This window comes from Accipiter gentilis, chromosome 9 (assembly GCF_929443795.1).
Source record: "Accipiter gentilis chromosome 9, bAccGen1.1, whole genome shotgun sequence".
NCBI lineage: Eukaryota > Metazoa > Chordata > Aves > Accipitriformes > Accipitridae > Astur > Astur gentilis.
Window position 1 is genome coordinate 40,496,425 of NC_064888.1, and position 18,531 is coordinate 40,514,955.

Sequence of the window (18,531 nt, forward strand, 5' to 3'; positions counted from 1 at the left end):
TTTGACTTGCAAAATGAATTCCACTGTGACTTCGATAAAACTTAAGTATGCTAATGTTCAGTCAACCAGTTGTCTATTTATTTCTGTTTATGCCAGCATACCCATTAGCAACTTTTTCTTGTTTTCTTTTAGAATATTAAATGGTTCAAACATATTCTAAAAATTAGTTGATTAGCTTGTTAGGGCACATTTCCACTGCTAGTTCCTTCTGTAGCAAAAGAGAAAATGAAGGTAATTTTGTTTGCAAGGAACGTATGATTGGAAGCTGACTGTTGAAAGATGTGCCATGTCAATGTAATGAGGGAGTGTAATATCTTAGTTTGCATCAATATGGAAATAACTGTGCAGTTTGACAGACCTGATGCTAAAGGCAGCACCAGAGCACTCATTATGCATTCAGCCTCTGATTATGAAAAATAGTGTGTTTTCTTTTAAAGAGGAATACACATTATCAATCAAAACCGCGCCAATTATTTCCAAAAGGGATCACAGCTAAACAGGCGTGGGGTCTCTTCAAATATAACTGCACCTGAGAAAACAGACAGATATCAAAGTACATGATAGTTTAATTTCATGACAGTTGAATTAATTAGGCAATATAAACCCTGCCTTCCGATTGGCCCAAGCTTTGCTAGGCTGGTGCCACGAGTTGCCTTGACTTTTCTTCACCGAGTAGCATCACTACTTAGGAGTTTGGCGTCACCTGGGCTGCTGCTCCTCCGATCCCAGTCAGGTGGTCCCGCTAGCGTGGGAACTGAAATGCAGAAGTCCTCCCACAGCTGAAAATTTGGACATCACGGCAGGTGCTCACGTCCCCAGGTTTGAGGCACCCTCGTCTTCCCGCTGAGGACTGGGGAGCTGCCAAGGAGAAGCTTTGCCCTCTCTAATGGCAGAGAGGGGCTCACAAGGTCCCTTCTCCTGATGGCCCAGCCCCTGCCCCAGCATCCCCAGCAGATGCAGCCCGGGCTCACAGGGAACACTCATTTGTATTCTGATGAAGGTATGAGATGGCTGCTTTTGTAGGCAGCCCACGGCCACAGCTGGGAGTAGGTTAAAAAATACCCCACCCAACCTGTAAGACATCAAAACATGGGCAGTGTAGCCATGAAAATATTTCCTGCGTTTTTGATTTGTCTTCATTTGCCAGTCGGAATTGAGGTCACCGGGTGACTCTTTGGGGCAAGAGCACACTTAACGTATTCTGGCACATTTTTTTCTTATTAACCCCTTTTCTCCTGTGCTTTTTAAAGCAATGTTTGAACAGTCACTTGATCTCCACGAGGTTCAGCTGGGAGAATGTCAGGATATCTCCACTTTACAGGCAGTTAAAGCTGCTGCTCCAGTCCTTTTGCCATTCAGCCAATATCTTGGCCTCATATACACGCAACACCCTGCATTTGAGCTCTTCAGTTTGTCTGTAGAGCCCAAAGCATTATTTTGACCCGTGGCCCGCAGTAGTTCCTAGCCGAGCTGTGATCTCTCTTGTCTTATGTTCAGCAAATGACTTTAAAGTGCAGAATCAATCTGCATTCAACCATCTTAACAGGATGGTCACTGGGCTGTTATTATGTGTAAAAAGAAAGATAAGAGGATAACTGCAAAGTTACCAGAAAAAATATATGAACACAGGCAATTATCTGAAATAAACAATATGAGCAAGGACTGGAAGTGCTGCTAAGGTCTTTTCTTATTTAAACGGACTGGCTCTCTGTGCTTTACGCAGGGGGAGTTCAGGGAGCAGAGGCTGAACATTAGAGCTCAAGGATGTGCCAATAACATTTACATGTAGTATCTTGCAAGGGAGAGTCACAGCCATACTTCAGAGGTTTCAGCGTGGAGTGAGCAGTACCATGCGAATCAGAAACTTCCCTGGCTTTTCTCCCCATTCCATTTCCATTCCATCAATTTGTTCCTGAAGAGACGTCTAAATGAAAGCTGTGTTTTTGTAAATAGGGAAAGTCAGTTGATCATGTAGGATTTCAGTCTGCTTTTGCATTCGAAGGTCTCTAATGTCAAGTTGTCTGTAATTTGTACTGAACCAGAAGCAAAATACTGCTGTGCTGTCACTGGAGTGTCAATGACTTCTCTGCAAAACTGAATCTCTGTGACATTTACACATCCTAAGGACCTGTCTGAGCTTTGCATTCCACTGAGATGATGCAGGAATAACAGTTTCTTCGGGCTTCAAATTGAAGCTCTTCTGGCATTTTGCAGCTATAGCAAGGGGAAAAAAACCCGATAACTTGTAACTGACCTTCTGTTCTGCTTCTTGGGAACAGTACAAGCCTCAGATAGATGTATGGGACTTAAAGGACTGCAGACTTACTGGAGGTGTATAAGTTGCTGTAGAATTAAAACCTAATTGGTTTTGGTGAATGTATTTTCACTAGTCATTTGAAGAGAATATGGGTGTATAAATGCTAAAGAGGCAAAGCTCAGTGCTGGTTTTCTCAACCACAGGAAACAAAGCAGATGACGTATTATTTCTTTGTTAGCAAGGTATAAATAAACATAAACTTAAGAAAGAAGGAATGTAAGCCCAAACTCTTCATAGGAAATTTCACCAAGAAATCCCAGTAAAATTAGTTCAGAACTGGACTACACAGAAAACAAAGAGCCTCCTGGTTTATATGTCTCATAGGAAAGAATACACAAAATAAACAAAAGGTTCAATAAACACCGTTCCGTGAGTTTGTTAGCATAAAAATGAATGTTGTACACATTGCTTTGTTGAGAGACTGAATACTTCTTCTTGCCATCAATTGCTCCCAATAGATATACCTGTTTAATGTGTTCTCCCGTCACAGTCCATCTTGATCCCTTGCCATTCAATGAAGTTGCAGTCATTTAGAGTACTTATGTATTGCAATAGTTTCTATGACAACAGATGATGATGTTAAGAGTAAAGAATTTTGAGTTGGGTCTATGAATAGGGAGATAAGGGCACTGAATTGCAGAGGGAAAGCTTTTCTTCCAAACATTTATCTTAAATATCTCCACTATTAATATTTACCAGCAAATAATGACATTTGTATGAAAAGCAAATACACTCAGACTTTAAGTTTTAGAGAAGCAAATATTTTCCTAAAAATTTTGACTTTGTGGATTTGATTAGTTTCTGTGCTGACCAGGTTCTTCTGGAGCAAACCTAAAACCAGATTCACACTGGCAGCGACTGGCCTTTTCCTTTTCATTGAGAGCAAGGCATGAATGCTAAAAGCCTACAATAGTTCACTCTACATGGGATTGAGATCAGCTGAATATTACTTCCAAACCCTTTCAAACGCTAGGCAACTTAGTGACGATAGCTCCAAAACCTCAAGATTGCAACTCCTTCGCTTCCAAAAAACTTCCTACCAATACCTGGGAAGACAACACTTCTCTTCCAGTCCCTCCCCAGTGCCCTCCCTGTGCAAAGCCCACTTGCTCTGTGATTTCAAGACTCACACTCCTGCCATTAATTCAGTTTGATTCCCTCCTGCTTTATCTCCACACAAAGCTACACTGTGGCTTGCCTGGGGTTGGGACGGTCTCTTTGTCTTAGGGCAAAGGAGCCTTGTCCGTCAGCTGGGGGTCAATATCTGACCGTACGATGCAAATAATACACACCAGGAAAAGCCTTCCCTGGTGGTTAGTAAATATCATGACTGCAATCGGATATCTACTGCACAAGTTTAGGTTGCATAATTTATTATTATTTGGACATGGATAATAAAACCTGCTTACCTACAATGGTCCAAAAAGGCCATTAGAAACCCACAGTTAAGAAAGCTTAAAGTTCCTGCCGATCCCGATGGCAGCTGCACGGAGCGAGCGAGGCGAGGGTGGCGGTTTCACGGCCAAATCTGCTGTAATCAGTAACCAGCAACACCACATCCTGCCAGGCCTAATGGACAGCCTGGGAGGTGCTCAGCACCCATGGCCCGAATCCTGCTGGGAGCAGAGGTTGTTCAGAGATAAGACACTGCCCTGGGCTAGGCGGCAGCGGAGCAGCTCGGCTATGGGGTAGTGGCGTGGAGGACAGCGGGGATGACGCCGGGGACGATGCTCTGTCCTGGAGAGGGGACCGTGCTCGGCTCCTTGCCTCAGGACGCACACCAAACATGTGTCCCCTCGGTGCAAAAACATAAAGCCACCATACATTTAGCCACTGAGCTTACAACTGGAGCCAGCCCCGACCTGTTTTATCAATTCTGGAGTGGATATGATGGAATAAATCCCAAACCCTTATTTTCTACAGCTGTCGAGTACCGTTGCTGCTCTGGCCTCCTACTCTGCTCACAAGCAGGACAAAATTTACTGACGGAAGGATTTTTTTGAAAGTAAAACTAGACAAGTCCAGTTCTGTTATGGGCTAATCTGGGCTAAAGCATGTGCCAGCTCTCGTAACCTTCTCATGCCTGCACTTTGTTTTCCACTAAATGTCAGCTCTGATAGACTAGCCTGCTCATCTGAAAGGGCAGGTTTTTGCTTCAATAAAAACAAACCTAGTTAAAAAGATAGACAGTACCTCAATAAAAAAATACCATGGACGCATGAAATGTTCAGTCTTAATTGGTATGGCTATACTGCACCATTTCCTTGCTGGCATATGCTAGCAGAGAATATTTGTTGTCAGGGGATTTGCAAGGTTATAAAGCATCTTAAAGGTGTTGGGGAGTGTGTAAATTAAGCCGCTACAGGTAGGTAATGTTCCCATGATGTCAGGACTAAATATGCTCGTGCCTCCAGGTAAGAATTTACCACGGTATGGAGTACACGCTGGGGGCCTGATCCTCAGTTAATGTAAATTCTGTTGGCTCCATTGGCTTTACTACATCAATTCGCACTCACTGCATTTTGGATTCAGAGATCCAGCCTTGCAATTTAATGTCTGGAATACTCTAAAGCAAAAGGAGGTTAGAAATTGAAAAAGCCACCCTCGGTAGCTGAGACTTTCAGCTCGATGCCTCCTCTCCGGAGGGACACGGTGCCCCGCCGGGTGCCAGCTCATTTCCTCGGGGCTGGGGACTGAGGACTTTTGGCAGGACAGCGAGCGCACATGCCGCTCCAGCACAGCCCCACCTGGAAGCCCATGCAGCCAAATTAACGGCGCTTCTGTTGCAATAAATTGTCATCAAGGGAAATGCAGACATTTAAGTGGCACATTATTTACTGGACTGGGGAATGAGGAAGCCAGAGGAAAGAGAAGCCTTTTTCACTCTCATTTTGAAAAGGATGAATGAAATGGCAGGAGCCTTCAATTTTTTCACCGGAGATCTAAAGGAAAGCCAAATGTGTGCAGCACAGCACTGCAAGTCCTGTCCTTCTTCTCTGGAAGGGTGGCACTTGCCAGAGCTCTTTCTCTTAGTGGTGAAGTCTCAAGCATCTGCCTCCCTGTCTCCTCACTGAGACGCAGGAGATCCGATGAGCTGATCCATCACTTCCTTTGCACCAGCCCAGCTGCACCACAGCCACAACTATCTTTCCAGCCACCCTGGATCAGCCCATGCCGGAGCATGGGACCCCTGCAGCTCCCCACCCCGCCGAGGTGTGCAGGTGAGTGGATCTGACAAGGCTGGACCGGCAGTGGTGTCACTGGGAAGGACGCGCAAAAGGGTAGTGCGCCCAGCTCCGGCTCACTTATTCCCTCTGGACTCTCTCCATAAGAAGAGCTGCCGGAAAAGTATTTAGGGAACTCTTGTAAGCATTAGCAGCATGATGGAGCTCTGCAGCCTTCGTGTAAATGTTGTTCTGGGTTAAAAGCTTTTGATGAGTATGTTATAAACATAAGTATGTCTACAGGGATTGTTAACTCTTCCTTTGTCAAAGTAATGTCCCTTATTACTGAGCAAGGGAAATGTGCAAAATGAAGTGTAGCAATGTCAGTATATTGGTACTTGCTGCACTTTGGACACTAACTTAAACCATGGTGAGTACAGGATAGAGGACTTGGTAACCTAGATGCTCCTTCCCTAACTAAGAAGTTGGTGTTACAACGTGATGTCAACCCAAAGAGCAGCTCTAGTGAATCCGGGGAGGGCAGCAGTACCTCGTTGGTATAGGAACCCACACCTCGTCGGTGTAGGCACCAGCACCTCGGTGGTGTAGGCACCAGTACCTGCCAGGATGCATCCAGACCACCGCAGACAGTCCCTCCAAACCCTTCTGCTGCCTGGTGCATCATGTATCATGCCACGCTTGCCATCAATGGCCAGTGAGCCTCCACCGCAGGGGCTGAGAAGCTCTGCCTGGACCAGGGACCGAGCTTCCTCCCTTATGGGGAACCAAGGGTCGCTTCCCCCTGGGCTCTGGGCCAGGGCCAACGAGCCAAACCAAGGTTTGGCTTTCAGCAGCACCAGATCTCACCAAAACAGAGCACGCTGTCACTGCAGAGCCAGGCTGGGACCTGCCTGCCTGGTCACCTGAAAGTGTCAGCACAGGGAGGACATCCCTTAGGAAATACAAATACCAAAGAAGCAGAAACGCATTCAGACCCTCTCATGGCCTAAAAGCTCATACCTGGCTGCTATTCGTGCCTCTTAGTAGGACTTTTCTTATGGGAAAGTTGCCTTTGGAAGCAGTGCAGAGCAGATCTTAAACGTATGTCCGTGGCAGACACAATGCAAGCAGCACCATCATCCCCAGAGCGTGGGAATTAGACTGACTTTTAGCAGGAGGGACACAGCCACCTGGATTTCCTTGGGGATGGGGGCTCACATAAGGCCAGCTCACTTGCTCCTCCCGGGAGATTTGGAAGGTACTGAGAAGTATGGACGTGAGCTCTCCCCCTCCGGCATGGCAGCCCACGTAGCACTGGGGTGAGGGCTGGGGAACCGAGGGTGGAGGGGAAGGTCACCAGCACATGCCGGGAGAGCATCCCACGGCCACGGCAGTGGGACAGCAGGGAGATGGGGCTTTGGGGGGGATGCAACAGCTCACGTGCCGCCGCCACGTCTTCTTCCCGCTCGGGGGAACAAATTACCCTCATACTTCTAACATTAGCAGCCATTTCCATAACCAATTAACCTCTGCGTTATACCATCAAGCATCTGAAAAAGGTGTTGTGACACAGTTATTAAAGGATGGAAGGGACTTGTTGGCTGGCATACATAATAAAGGGCGGCCTTGCTTTCCGACTTGAATTTCTGAACAGGGGCAGATGAAATGAAATCCTTGCAAAACAGAAATATTTCCCACTGGTTTGGGAAGGATTTGTTCTAGGTTTGTAAAGCATTTGCAATTTAAATTTTTGGTTTTATTCATTTGCTTTTAAAGAAAGATTTATTTTCTAGCAAAGAAAACGACTGAAGATATTGTTTTCCACATTTGTCACTTTCTTTTAAAGAAACTACCTGCTTTTTTGGCTTTTATTTTCCCCCATCAAGCTGATGAAAGGAGTCCTGGTTCAGGACCAAACAGCCCTAAATTGCTGCCGGGGGCCTCCCTTCTCCTTTCCCTTCCAGCAGCTGTGGCGGCCGGTGAACTTCATTTCTGCCAAAGGACCCCACAGAGATGTCGTGGCTCCTCGTCCCCGCGCTTGGGCAGGACCGGGCACAGCGAGGGTGCTGCAGCCCCCCTCCTCGGTGGTGGGGTCCCTCCCCACCAGAAATGTGTGAACCTCACTAAGATCATCAGCTTTGCTAAAATCTTTCTCAGCTATTCTGCCCTCATAGAGCCACGCAGCGGTGGCGTAATGTGGGGCAGGTTTAAGAGAAGACTACAGATTAATTGCTATCCAGGTAATACGAACAAGATGAGACTATTCAGCCAGAAAACAGAAAAAAAAACGGCTACTTCTTTGTAAAGGACCTTGCAGCTTTCCTTTCTATGCCTCTTTTTGTTTTCAGCCAAGATGCTTCATCCCCGCTGGCCTGGGGAAAGGCAGCGAAATCCCGAACCTGTAACAACTCGTTGTCACATGCAAAAAGTGTCCATAGATGTGTATTTTTAGTAATGCTTAAATCTGTCACAGATTCCACATGTGTTTGTGTGCCTGCTCTACAGTTGTTGGGGGAATTTTTTTCTTGTATGATTTGCTCTCTTCAAACTCTTTTGCTTTATCCATGCATACATGCATGCACGCACATAAGTTTTCTGTTCAAATCCCTGTCAACTAGAAAGCATCAAGGCTGCCACCATTCAGGCTGCCAAGGAGTGTGAACTCATGATGCTCTTGCAGCACCACTGGGACAGGCTACACGTGAATCAAAATATTTTACCAATATCTGGTTTTATGGCAAAAAAAAATTAGAAATATTCAGCTGGAGTGCATGGTATAAGAAGGAGCATTTTCCAAATAGCTCCACAGTTGTTTTTTTTCTTCCTAATTTCCCCTTTTTGAACACAGATGACAGAGTCTCTATGGTTTTATTTCCCATTTTTGCAGTGAGGGGACTTGACAAGGAAGGGTTAGGGCAACAACAGCCATACCTTTTTTTCATTTAGGAAACGACACTGACATATTTATTTAAAGATCAAAGCAAGGCAAACACCATGACTCCAAGCCTCTTCTCTTTTTTTTTTTTTTTTCCATAAAAGAATGCTATGGAGTTTACTTGTGGTGCTACTAATGAGGTAACTTCAGCACCGATTTCACATTATTAGCACTCTATCTAGTAGAAGCTGATGATCTTTGGCCACTGTAAAACATGATTCCCAGGCCAGGTGTTGGGCTCTCAGCCAAAATGTTGTGTTTTTCCCAACACTGCACTACAAAGGGCCTTGATGATGATAGGAAAGATATACTTCCTTTAGGGATCAGAGATAATTAACTCTTTATAGTTGCTCTTTTATTATTACTGAACCCATGCCAAACTTTTGCATTGCTTTACCTAATAAAAGTACCTCCTGCACTGCTGGTAGTATCCAAATTACTTTTTTCATTCGTTAACAGTCAGGCCTTTAACTGCATTTTGAACTTCTTTGTTGTAAAAAACTCTCAAAATTAGTCATTCCTGAGCATTTACACTGCACGCTTCTCTTTAGTTTCCAAACTTTATAATGTAATTGTTCTTGCCAAAAGGGAGGAATTTAGAAAACATACAAAGAAGTTAAAATAACAACAGCATATGTTTCATACGGCCACCTAAGAACCATATTTAAGGTACTGTGTGCTATTACACTGCTGCAGCATTGAACTAATAGATTTACAGATTCATTTATAATAACAACATCCCTGTTCACTTGCGAATCTCCAAGAACAGTACGAAACAGGGTAGCATCATCATCCCAGCTTTGCAGACGGGGAAATGAGAGAGAGAAGATGACTTGCCCGGTGCTAACAGAGCAGCGTCAAAGCCAGGACCAGAGTTCAGCCCTCCTTCATGGCTGACCACGCTCTGTCCATTGGCTTCTTCTGCCCTTGCCCAGACCGGGCGCTGGACCTGATCTGGCTGCACATTTAAACCTGGTGAGAAAATGGCAGACCTCAGCCCTTTCTTCCGAGCAGTGCCAAACCCAGCTGTTTATCTCGGGGATATCTGCACACCTCCAATAATCCTTTCCTCTCCTCAGGACCCGTACCTCTCCTCCACCACGCTCTTCCCAGGGAGAAGCGACATGCACACGAGGGCATCGCTCTGCGAGCCGGAGGTTCCTCTGAGAAGCGCGAGGGCAAGTGGTAGATTCATTTCCCAGGGAGCTGTTAACCTGCCCAGCCACATTCGTAAACTTCCTTCTGACGGAGCCGAACGCCCTAGTGAGAAGGCACCCAACCTCCACAGTTACTAGAGGGCCGGCTTTCGGGGCGGGGGGATGCTCTACAGTTAAGTGTGCGTTGCCACTTGTCACCATCTCATACACTCAACCGTTAAATTAACTTGTAGAGGCAAGTACTGTTTTTCTCAGAGGCCATTTTTAACATTTGCCTTTCAAAAGCTAGTGAAAAGCTATATAGCAGCCTACAGGAAATAATGTAAGGAAAAAGCAACGCAAGAACAAGCCCATGAAATGTTTATTTTCTGTGACCCTGATCCTCAATCTGAGAGGCACCGAGGGCAGCCCCGGGACTGATGTTGCCTGCCTGGGTGCAGCGGAGGAGCACTGCTGTCCCATGGCGCTGAATTTACATGTCCCCAGGAACGGGACTGTGCCTCAGAGCCAAGGCCGTGGCCAAGATCTGCCCGTTCCACTTGCAAAATATTGCTAGAGACACTTAGACAGCCACCACCTCTCTCCCCACCCCAGGATGGGGACATCTGGAGTTGGGATATGTAAGGAGAAGTGTGCATAAAATGTCAATTAGCCTATGAAGGTTCCTGGGGTCCCTCGTGCTGAAACACGCTGTAATAACCATCACCTGGACAACCCCATGGCAACTGGGCTGGAGTGCTGGTTTTCCTCCCAGCCTTGCAAAGGCAGCGTGCATCCCTCACCCCGCTGCTATTGTCTGTGCTGGAGCACCTGCCACCGGGGCAGCATTCCTGCTCTCAGAAAGACCCACTCTCCGCAGAAAAGGAAAGTAATGTGTCCTGAGAAACACGGCGTGTTGGATCAATATCCATTCTGCTCCTCAACTTGGTATTTCCAGGCGTTTATTTATCTAGAGCCTCGGAGTTTTCAGCTGAAGAGCAGATTGCTCAGTTTGTACCGTGCAACCAGGTGGAATAAAGATTTGCAGATCTGCCAGTCAATCCAAATACACAAGGAAATTAAGAGAGGAAAAAAAAAGTGATATTCACCGCATTTGGGATTTGCTTTTCTTTTGAAGCTGCATCTGAACACAGACTAAAAACATAATCTTCCCAGATCCAGGCTCCAGGATTTTAATCTGGATTTCTGGCTGATAGCAATTAAAAGCTGACAGCACAGAAGTATTTTATTTAAAAGAATGATTGGCCTAATGATATTCAACTGAAGCATGGCCTCCAGATTGGAGCTGGTCACACGTATAAAGTGTGCGGAATAGCTTAGTTACACAAGATCACAGAGGGAGTTAATAGAACTGGGATCCACATTCAACGTCTTTTTCATTCTCGGCTCTTTGTTCTACCCATTAGTATACACTGACTCCTTTTGGTAAGATCCTTTGTATTTCCAACTTATCAGGGTCTCATAAATGAAAGTCATGTGCTTTTATCTACTCATTCCCTTTAATAAGTGTCACAAACATTCTGTGTGATTGATTAACTGGTAACAAGAAAGAGACAAAGTAGGAATATGCATATTAGCATATTTTTCTTTGCTCAAAGAAATGCATTTTATACATACGTGGCACTTACAATATATTAAGCTGCCAAAAGTGTTAAACAAAGGAGGAACTGAATTACAGTACAAAACACAGTGACAAGGCCAAATTTATCCTTGGTGTAACTCACTGATGTCAGTGGAGTTAAACCAGAGATGAAATAGGCTCACTACGTGTACATGAAACACCCCACTAAGCACAGAGGGATATTCATAGATTTTGCAGCCAGAAGGGACCGTTATGATCGTATCGTCTGACTTCCTGCATAAACACAGGCAAGAAAATTTTACCCATTTCCCCATTACGCACACAGATGATACACTGAAAGATTTTATTCCTTTTGCATTGGCAGGGGACTTGCTTTGGTACTGCTAGGGGAAGATGCTGCGTGCCACTCTAAGGTGCTGAGCATCCTCCCATCACCCCCGATGGCAGCGGGAGGTTTTGCTCAGTTTATGCTGCATTTGTCACTGTAGGGGCTGGAAGTAGAGGATGAAAGGGCTCGTTGTACCCAGTTTGTGAGAGCTTTTACTTCTGAGGGTTTTTGCCTGTAACACAAACATGCTGCTCCTCCCTATAGTGAGGCTTGAGGTTAACATAGGCTGAGGTGTGACATACTGAGGTCCCTGCTGGGTAGATGTGGAGGATGAAATCACCTGTTCTAGGCAGGAAGGACTCTTTCACTAAAAGGCAGAAAAGAGACCCAGCAGTGGTTAGCCTTGCAATGGGAAAAAAAACTTGATCCCAAGAAATAATATATATATATATATATGATAGTCAAGGCAAAAGTGTATATTACCTAGGACATTGTTAACTCTGTACAACAAAACAGGCAGAGTGTGCAGAACAGCCACACCACATAGATCTACAGGACAGGTACGGCTCACGGCAACTTCTGCCTAGGGAGAAACCTCACACCTAGCAATGACACCAACCCCCTCCCCATCTCCCAGTACCTAGGAAACACACACTACCAGTTTTAAGTTACACGAAGGTGTACCCAGACTCACTGATGGGAAGGTGCGGAGAAGAGGGATAAGGCGAAGCTCACAACTCCCACTTTTGGCATCATTTGAGAACTGATTACTCATGAGTGCCGACACCCAGGTCTGTGTGAGATTCGCTGCACCATTGCTCCATGTGCCAGCTCTAGGGTAGGAAATAAAACGGTGAAATTCACTTGTTTGTTTGTTGTATGCAAGAAGGAATAAATTCCGTTCGACTGCATTTACTGATATGCTACCTCTGCACATCTTCATAGGTGCCAGTCGCAAACTGAACCTTAACATTTCTTTAACATTTTACTGTGTGTATAACTCACTGAGTGTGTTAGCTGTCTCATCTCGACCGTTAACAGAGCTCCTTGCTCTCCAGACAACCTCTGTCACCACATCAGTGATGTGATTTCTTACTGTTATTCGCAGCGATGCCCAGTTAGTGCTTTCCTACAGATCCTTCCATACAAGGACCTCATGTTTCGTATTTATTGATGAATTAAGTTCTGTGAGGTGAGTATTATGATCCCTGTATTACGACGGGAAGTTGAGTCATGGAGCAGACTTAGTGACATTTTTACTATTTGCAAATCTAGACCAAGAGCTAGAACCTTATCCTGCACCTCTGAAGACTCTGCTTGAACCAGAGGATGTGTCTCCCTCACATACCGTACTATGCTGGATGATTTCCCACTCTGCTGTTCAAATGCAGCTGAAGAACAAGACGGTCTTTTCCCTTACACTGCAGTTCATATTTACAAAGCACTGCACAAGCACAAATCCATTAGCATTCATAAAATCTATATATTTTCGCACATATCCTACTCCTTATACCTCCTGAACCCTGATCCTGAACCCCTGACCGTGCTAAGTCTGAGAAGATCTCCAGAATAATTGTGTTATGCACTGCCAGATCTGGTGTCTTCTCTCAAAGCCAGTCTTTCAGAGGGGCATGCACATTTGCAAGATTATCTTTTGGCTTCTGGTAGCAGAAATCAGAAACAGATTATTTGAAATAAGGAGCGTCTACCATTTTAGCTCCAGGCCAGGTGGACATGGATGACCTAAAAGGATATATTTAGCAATGAACACTTCAGACCGCAGTGCATATGTGTATCCAGTTACTAACTGTTAATCATGTCTCCTTCCCCCAAATTGGCCAACCAAAAGGACACCTGGCAATTCTGGAACATTCCTATTAGATTACTAATATCAATATTAAGTGAAAGAGCTTGAAGAATGTCACATTAGTTTCTGATGGCTCCCTTCCGCCATACTTCTGGCCAGCGAGCTTTGGCAGATGTGACTCCTTTCTGTCCAAATGCAATTCAGTGTTTAAGAATGTGCTCACTTTCCTGGGACCATCTGTTTACTTTTCTGCTGAAGGAACTCCAGCCTCTTTGGCAACCTCATTGTATCGTACTCAATAAATCCTGACATGTAGCAAATTTTTTTGGCACATCTTGAATCTGAATGTCATCCAAATTGTTCATTATTGATATTAAAACCGATTTGTGCATCACCAGCCATTAAAGGAATGTACTAAATATCTCCATGAATGAGAAACAGAGAGGTCCATCAGAATACATTTATCAACAGTGACGTTAAAATGAAAGAAGAGTTCTATGGCTTTTCCTGCTATTGCAAAAGCCCACCTCTGAGAGCAGTCGTTTCTTTCCTTTTTGCAGGACCCAAAATGCACAGAGAGCCAATGCACAAATTAAAAAGTCAAAAGAAACGTATCAACCCCAAAGGGTTACCTCATATGGTCCAACATATGCAGTGTGGAGCGGGAAGGTAGGACCTTGTATCTTTTCCTAGCTCAGCCGCAAATCCACTCTCTGACCACAGCTAAGTCTCTTCATCTTGCAGGGGTTTGATATTCTCTTCAAGTAGTTGTCTAGACTGTAGGATCTTCAAGGCACCATTAGGCTTGTAAAATAGTTAATGTGAATTTTCAGTCCTCTAACTACTGTACTCTGATGTCCAGTATAGATATCAGTAGCACAACAAAGTATAATGAAGCTTTCAAAGCATCGGTGAATATCTACAAAAAATAATGATGTGTACTTTCCGTATTTGTAGAGTGTATACCCACAACATCTTTAATTAAAATTGAATAATTTTCTAGATAAGGAAATTGGTGTAAAATTAAGTTCATCAGACTAATTTTTAAGGACGCATTTGTACTGGAATTTTACATAAGTACTGTGGGATTATTGGGTTCCAGTTGTTGCTGGAGTATCAGTTGTCAGCATTCAGAGTTCATCATGTATTTCACAAGATTTTTTACATAAGCATGCAGAAGCTTTGGAAGAATCCAATCACTCAAATCTCCCATAAAGAAATGGACTTCATTTTTTATTTAAAAAAAAATAAAAATCAATACTTAACAAATGTAACAGTCTCTCCTGACACACCACATTGAGAGCAAGAATTCTGTTGAAAATTCTTCATCTTTCCTTACTCCTTTCTGTTCTAATAACTATTAAAAATTCTGACCTGAAGTATTTGCTCTTTACAGCATGTTGGACGTTGATGACAAAAAGTAGAAACTGGACAACTGCTGCAATAGCACCTACATTGTACAGTCCCATATAAGTAGTTGGATCCAAAACCAAGGGCTGGCTTCAGAAAGAACATCATAAAGAGCATCATCATTTTGCTTCCTTTTCTTTTTTGTCTTTGCAACAGGTGGGTCAGGGAGGTCTCGTTTCTAAAGAAGCTATTCTCCTTCTCGCTATGTGGAGTGATCGTGCAGCCTCAACAGCACACTAAACTTTTGAACTTTTCCTATATTTTCGCCAGACACACTTGCAGATTCCTCCCCAGTTAATTTAACGCTGGTGAAAGACTGCAGATTGATAGCTCAGGAGACTGAAGGCTGTTGTTACATGCAGGTCATTATTCAGCAGGATAAATAATTCCTCCCACCGCCCCGTCGCGGTGACTCCAGCGCCGAGAGCAGCCAGCCGAGGGCTGGGACAGGAGTGCTGCCTCCGCACCAGCTCCAAAATCAGTCTCCTCGTCCAGTTAGGTGCCAACCAGAGAACTACCATGGATTTTTAGGATGTAGCTATCTCTCCACTAGAAAATGGAGAGAGGCTGCCAAGGTTTATAGATATCTCTGTTAACAAACTGGCTCCGATACAAGAGGCACACTGCAGTTTCAGCAAGTAGCTTCCCAGTTTCCAGTCAGCGCACAAGAGCTTTAAGGAAATGTGTTAACAATATCACCATGTGTGACAAGGGAGCTATACTTTTAATCATCTCTGCTCCTTCAGGTGATCACTCTCTCCATCTCCCGCTTTACTCCTCCTGTCACAGGGCTGGCTGTGCAGCCGAGTAGGGGAAAGCACTTAGCTGGCTTTGAGCACCCTCTATTTCCTTATCAAGACCGGTATTTTTTATCATTGCTGTTCTTCTGGTTTGTCTCTCATCAAACTGCTGGGCCTGTTAAATCAGCAGAGGATCATTCTAAACATTTCAGTTGGGATTAAGAAAAAAAAAAGTCTGATATCCTGCTTTTTGCTATTAAAACCTCTTCACCCCTTCCCTTGGCCGTGTCGCCCCGTAGAGGCTGACAGTCAACAGTTCCCTCTTTCCTCTGCACATGAGTGGAAAAGCTTCTTCTTGTGCCTTGTGTACTCATTGCAAGTGTGAATCCATATCAATCAGTGCAGTGGGAACATAGTTGAAAATTCGAATTGATCAATTAATAACTAATGAGATAAATGACCATCCCTAAGGCAAGGTTCTGCCCCTGGTCATTCATTACTGCGTGCAATCTCCTGGCTTCACTGGGGCAGGCTTTGCACAGGGTGGTACTTCAGGAGCTTGGTCCTCCTTTGCATATTTATGGGAATCTTCCTCTATATGAACTGGCAACTTTGCTATCCATCTTGTTCTGTCACTGTCTCCCTTAAATGCTCATATAACCTAGGGTTGTATAACTGGCTAAGAGGACAACCTCGTGGATGTCAGGAAATCTGTATTTCATTTCCCATATGATGTTGGATAATGGATTCTCCACGGCTTTGGATTTCCATATGTAAATCTGGGATACTAATTCCTAACCTGTTCCTGGAATTTGTGAAGCTTAACGGATGGGAAGTTATACCTAATTAAGCAGAAGTGATTTGTATGGAAGAAGATAAGAGGCTGGCTCTGATTTGCGCGCTGGTATTTAGACATGATTTTTTCCCCAACTATTTCTGCTAAAAGGCCTAAGGTTCCAGCACGGCTGGTAACATCCACAATCCCAGGTATAATATCTTTGCAAGTCACTACATAATGCTGTGGCAGATAATTCTGACAGCCAGCTCCCACAGGAAATAACAGCATTCACAAACCCAAACACCTTCCACTAAAAGTACAAGATGTACTCCTGAACTTGCCTCCTCAGTCATAAAGGCTCAGCAGCATGTACATTAGAAACAGAAACAAAACCTTTCCAAATAAAACACTACACTGCTTACACAAGAGAGGACAGGAGAAAGAAAGCATCTGAAAGATGTTAGTCATCTCTTTTAATACACTGCTCTGAAGTACATCAGTACACGGTGATGTGACTGGTATGAGAAATGACACAGCCTTACAAGCGCAAGCAGGGCTTGGGGCAAATGCTGATGGCTAGCTTTGCTACACTTTGTAAAAATGGAGTCAATAAACACTTGCTCCCCTGCAAAGACTGCAACTCTCATTTCTTAGGAGCAACGTGCAGCTGCAACACGCACCAGATGGTATCAAACTCATTGCAGTTCAATAGCACCTTCTATCTGCAAGATACTGTTACTTAGTTGCTCTACTCTCTCTAGTGAAACATAATAATGAAATGGAAAACATATATTAATTTTTTTACCTGTAGGACAAAAAAAAATAATTGATTTAGGACTCTAATTTCTAATGGTAGGACTGTGGAAGTCCCTAAAACTCCCTAAAAGCTGGGAGTATATTCCAGTGGAAAGATGACACTGTGCTTGCTCTTCTCCTACTTACTCTTTTTCACCAAACATTCTCTGCTGGCCACTGTTGCAGAGAAGATACTGGGCTTCTTGAATCTTCGGTCTGAAGTGACATGATATGTCTTACATTTTTATGGTGTAACTCACATTTGCTTCACTGGGAAACCTGTGTGTTGGAAGTCAAATAAGCAGTGGCCTTGTAGTGTAAATGCCCACTGCCAAAACCAGGAACAACACATAAATGACAGCTAGTGACAGCTAGTGGCATTTTCAGGAAGGCCTCTCTTCTCTGCAAGAAATGTTTTCAATGTACCAGGTGAAAACACTTACAAGGGTAAAACTATCATCATGATCAGGGCCAACCACTCCTGCTCTTTTATTTCAAGCATTTGGATGTTCTTTCCTGCAGCTTACTTAATTTGTAAATATTTGTAGTGGTTCAGATGTTGAAGTTGAATAAGATAATCTTACTTTAGAAGTGTTTAATATATTTCCTCACAAAACAATTGTCACTCTATGACAACAACATGTGACCTTTTGATGGCTGCAATAACACTATCTGGGCTATATGAAAGGTACGTCTTGTACATACTCATTGAAAACTTTGGCTGAAGGCACACACCTCTACCTCAACAGCTGCTTTAGGTGAACAAGTCTTATAAGGTTGGATATTGACCCTAAAGAACCATAAACTATTTTCACTATAGATCTACTGCAACTGGAAAATGACTTGAATGAAGCTAAAATGGGTTTTAATCAATTCAGCAAATATTGAATCCACTAACAACTGTTGCTTAGAAAGTAAATTCCATGGGGCAGGGATAGATATTATCTATCTGTTAGGTATTACACAAAACATATTGACTACATCAATAGCAAACAGGCATCTAGACTGTCAGTTATCAAACACAGATAGAATTCAGCATTTTTTTTAATCTGAGGAACCGATCCAAACACATATTGTGAATGTATTGGTAAATAAAATTAAGCTTCAATTTTATTGTTATAAAACAACATAACAAACTATGTCAAAGGGCATATAGTGCTCCCAGGTCCCTGTTTTTATTATTCACCCATCATGTTGTGCTAGAGTTTATACAAGACCCATTGGCCTTTTCGAAGTGCTTAGTGTGGCGTGAGCACAGCAGCTGTCATTGCCAATATGGGAATGATAAGCCTAGACTTTGCAGTCAAATGGGTTTGATTGCCCAGTCAGAGGAATCAGGTGCCCATTTACAGGTGGGCTGGTTGGGGTGGCCTGTGGCACCTGCCCTGAGCAAAAGGTTGACTTTTCTTCAGCCACTGTGTGCCTCTTCTTCCTATTATTTGTGCTGCAGTGGCGTGCAAAGGTGCATTCACATGTCAAAATGTTGGTCAGTGGCTAGCAAGGTAGGAGCAGAGCAGG